The 4,705-nt window shown below is 38.6% G+C and overlaps 1 long non-coding RNA gene across 1 annotated transcript; it reads right to left on the bottom strand.

Annotated features, from left to right (window-relative positions):
- Positions 1-1,118: 1,118 nt before the first annotated feature.
- On the bottom strand, positions 1,119-2,496 carry LOC113098344 (uncharacterized). Its single transcript, XR_003288994.1, has 4 exons — positions 2,455-2,496; positions 2,244-2,326; positions 1,850-1,936; positions 1,119-1,434 (listed from the first exon to the last, which is right to left on the bottom strand). It is a non-coding gene; the product is annotated as an uncharacterized LOC113098344 (long non-coding RNA).
- Positions 2,497-4,705: the final 2,209 nt, after the last annotated feature.

The following is a 4,705-nucleotide window of genomic DNA, read 5'->3' as shown; positions in this document are numbered from 1 at the left end:
AGCTTCTAAATCTGACCTCAGAAGACTACAGAGGGTAGTCCGGACTGCTGAGCGAATCATCGGTACAACCCTCCCTTCTATTCAAGAACTGTACTTATCCAGAGTGAGAAAAAGGGCTGTCAAAATCACTCTGGACCCCTCACATCCAGCACACTCCCTCTTTGAACTGTTGCCATCTGGTCGACGCTACAGAGCACTGAGCACTAGAACGACCAGACACAGGACCAGTTTCTTCCCTCAGGCAATCCATCTTATGAACAGCTGATAATAACGCCGAACACACTTCACTTTATATTTATATACACATACACTTTATTTATCTAACACATATACTTAGTATACACTTAAATTTTGCACATAATTTACATGTACATACATAACTGCATTTTGTAATATACCTGCCTACAATTGTCATTTGTATATTGTCATTCACTATCTACTTATTTGTATTTTTTTATTCTTTTATTATGTGTTTTATGTTCTGTCTCTGTCATTCTGTTGTACTGCGGAGCTTCTGTCACGAAAACAAATTCCTCGTATGTGTAAACATACCTGGCAATAAAGCTCATTCTGATTCTGATTCTGATTCTAAAGCGGTTTCATTGTTAAATTATTACAACATCATATTGTATTAAGGGGTATTTACAGGATTTTATTGGCAACTTTTTTTTGCCAGGTAAATATTGTACTGTAGTGAAATTACAAAATATTCCTGTTAAATAAACTACAAGTTAAATTCAATGTTACTAGAAAAAAATACTACAAACTACTGTATTTCACAAACACTGTGCTTTGGACACAAACTTTCAATAATAAAAAAAGTTATTTGACTCATGTTATGGTCTTGTATTTATTTACGACTGAGGTGCCCTTGAGCAAGGCACTGAACCACCAACTGCTCCCCGGGTGCCGCAGCATAAATGATGAACACTGCTCTTTTTTACTACTACTTTTATTTTATTTTTATAGTGTACAGCAATTAACTGTAATTTGTTTTGCAGTAATTTCCTGTAATCCATTTTACAGCAATTAACATCATTTTTACAGGATTTTATTTGCAACTTTTTTGCCAGTAAAATCCTGTAAATTCTACAGTACATTTTTTACAGTGTGATTTTTTTATACTTGGTTTTTATTTTCGTTTAGAAGTCAAAAACGAGAAAACAAATTATTCGAAGGTACAGGGACAGTACAGACATGTTTCTGTTTATCATTTGCTCTTTAAAAAGTTGCATGATGAAGTGAAAAGAAGAGAGAAGTTTTAAAAAGCATACTTAAAACAATATGGTGGAAGGCTGTCCCAATGAAGTTCAGTTTTCCTTTTCGGCCTTTAAGGCTGTAATTTGACCAGGCCTCAATGGTGGCTATTTTCCGAAGGATTCTCCTCACAGCGTCTCCAATGTTGCTACCTCCCATCAGGCTCAAAAACTGTATCTACGCAACATATAAAGATAAATAAAGCTAATGTTAGTGTTGAAATGGCACATGGAGCAGGATTAATTGCTGACACACAACCCCTGTGCTATATCAACATACCATCCTTTTTCCCACATATGTGTGGTTCTTCAAGAAATAAAATATAGACATTGGCATGACTGTATTGCCAGATGCAATAGCTATGGTCTAATTTGGATAGTAAGTCAAGTCATCTTCATGTATATAGCACTTTTAACGATGCAGATTGTTTAAAAGCAGCTTTACAGAGATGAATGTATAATTTAAGGTAACAGAGATTGAGATTAGAAGACAGTAAAAAAAAAATGCAGCCATAATCTTAATTTACTGAAGATTAAAAAAAAAAACATTTATCTTAACAGATGAATAGAATATCAACATTAAAAATACATACCATGAAAAGTATTATTAGCTGAAAGATTTGGCAGGGATGGCTCTTCTTCCTCAGGTGAGTGAGCTGTGATGTCAGGAGGTGGTTTGTCTAAAAACAGACATTGAAAGCATGGGATAAACTCAGTTCAGGGGAGTTGAGTTCTTTCACAAGGAATTTTACACAAAATGCAATGACAAAAAATACCAACCCACAACTCACACAATATAAGACACTCCAACCAAATTCAAAACATTTTTAAAATAGGATTTTTATATTAGAAATCTGTTTGTATTTCACACAAAATAGCTTCTTCCCATCAGCTGGCAATGCACTTATTTTACCTGTTAACTAATTGACGCACCACCATCAAATCACAACACAAGAAATGACACCAAAAGTTCAATCTGTTACTTACAACTTGGAGGCTTTGGGAGGCTTGATGGCTTCTGAGAGGATGTGGACATTATTCTTCTTTTTTGGTAGGAATCTCACATTCTCCTATTTATTCAGGATGAAACAGTTTATATATAGTTTAGTTTTATACAGTAGTTTTTCTGTAATCATGGCATGATTTTTATACATGAACAGTGGAGTAATGCATGACAAAAGCAATCACGTGTGTTTACCTGAACTCTCGCTCCAGTATTTTGATGGTACTTTTTTCCCGCTCTTTAGCACCTCTTCTTCTGTGTCCACGTTTGAACTTTCTACAGCTTTTTTGGCTCGTTCTCTGGCTGTCTTATAGTTGTCTAAGGACAGAGTAAATTTGAGTTGTCCTTTTAGTTTTTGTAATCATTTTACTGTGTAAAGGCAGTGTACCTCCACATGACTATATATTTATTCAGTTTTCTCACCAGTCTGGGAGAGTATTCTTATTTTGTGCCGCTTCCAGAGCTCCTTAACTGGACTTTGGGGGGGGGCTTTGCCAAATCAGAACCTAAAACATTTCAGGGAATATGTTATTTATGGTATTACGTGTGTGTGTGTGTGCGCGCATGTTCCCTTACCCCATTCACCTCCTCTACCCATAATGCAGGCGCCACAGCAATTGCATTTTCTTGTTCAAAAATAACTATGTAAAATCCAACCTACATTACAAACAGAAGAACAGACACTCCTTGGAAAAGAGGGCCAATATACAGTATATGAAATCTAAGTTAAGACATTAAAGCAATGACAGAAAAAATAAATAATACTATGTACATATTTCCATATTTCATTAATCAAGGTCATGAAGGAGAGAAAAGACAAATTTGCGGCCATGCCCGTCCTCAAGGATCATTGCCCTTCCTTGCAAGTTTGTCTTGTCCAGGATCTCCATCTTTGATGGACCACATACACAGGCTCCATAGATCATCGAGTCACATGGCTCGTAAAGGTACAACATTAAGTTGCGAGAAGGAACCCTACATAAGAGCTTTCCCGGAGTTGGTCCTCTCCAGAACTTCACAGCAGGAATGTTGGGCTAACAATGTAACCATTATTAGGATGTTTTCAATTGTATTGGTTTCTCTTCACTTGTTTGTATAGGAATCTGTGATCGTTTTTTGGAGTCGTTTTGCTGCTTGGACTAAAACATGGTTTCCTGATCTAACCATCTTCTTCAGCTGGTGCATGGAGCTCTCAAACGCAAAGGCACTGCATTTGTCTAATGATCCATATGTGGTGGCATCAAGCAGTGAGGTGAAGCAGTGAGTGCACATTGTACACTAGGAATTCTTTCCCATATATGTGCCGCCTTTTTTCTACAAAAATATGTGAGGAGCTCATGGGCATAACATTGTGGGCTTTGTGTTAAATGTGGAGACACTAGTATACACAAAGCCACACTAAAGGCCATGAATGACTGTACAGGGTTTCTGGCAGGATTCCCCGGAGAACAACTTTGCCAGTGTAGAGCATAAACTGCCTGGATTCCAGTGGCCTTCCACCTCTCCAATTCCTCCATACTGCGTGGCTTCCTGGCAAAAATATGGGTATGTCACTTCTCAAGTTCCTTAGCCTCTGATTGACCTCCCTCAGCTGAGCCGGCGATAGCAGATGCCCCGAACTTGCCCTGTGACCATGGTAAGAGCATTTTTACTCATCACTCCCAGGCAGCACTGGGTGCATGTAGTCCAGCAGCGGAAACACTTGATCATGTCAATTTGGAGATTGCTGAAAGGGGACACAGCATTTTCGTGATGATGTTCTGGCTGGTGTTTGCTCTCTAAATGAGACATGTTCCTCAAAGTGAGGTCATGGACTTGTTGGTAAGTGATGCGCCCCTCCCAGTTGCCTTTTTGGGTGCATTCATCACAGCCACAGTAACCTGAGAATTGTTTGATGCACTTCAGCATGGCTTTTGCTGGTGTATCACAGGTAATGCATCTCAATCTTACACTGAGTGTTGTTTCATGCCACATTATAAGGTGAAAAACATCTTGATATAACATTGAACTTATCACGTTGCTGTGAAATCGATCCCTTTTTCTGGCATGTCAGCAATATGCTGTGAGTCAGCATGAGTTAAAAGCAGATCGTAAGTGTATTTATTTCCTGTCTCATTAGTGTTTAGCGCAGTTGTCGTTGCTAGGAAACACTTGTTTGTTTACGGTGTTGAGACGTGCTGCGTTTGGTCTCGTACTCTATCGCATACGTTGTCAGTGTTGTGCACTTGCTCAGACCTTTGTTGTGATAAACAGTAAAGTACGTTCAGCTGAATTAAATTTCAGTTTTGTCGGGTTTAAAAAAAGATTAGTATACCGCGGCAGCAGTCGCGGCAGCCCTCCAGTAAGCCTCCTGATGTGAAGACCGAAGAGTGTAAAGACCATGGACTCTACCGTATGACTCTACCAGGCAGGGACACTGGCAGGGGATATAAGTATTTTTTTTGAT

The sequence above is a fragment of the Carassius auratus genome, unplaced genomic scaffold (genome assembly GCF_003368295.1).
Source record: "Carassius auratus strain Wakin unplaced genomic scaffold, ASM336829v1 scaf_tig00216530, whole genome shotgun sequence".
Classification (NCBI taxonomy): domain Eukaryota; kingdom Metazoa; phylum Chordata; class Actinopteri; order Cypriniformes; family Cyprinidae; genus Carassius; species Carassius auratus.
The sequence above is the reverse complement of the archived record's forward strand: the minus strand, read 5'-3'. Positions and strand labels throughout refer to the sequence as shown.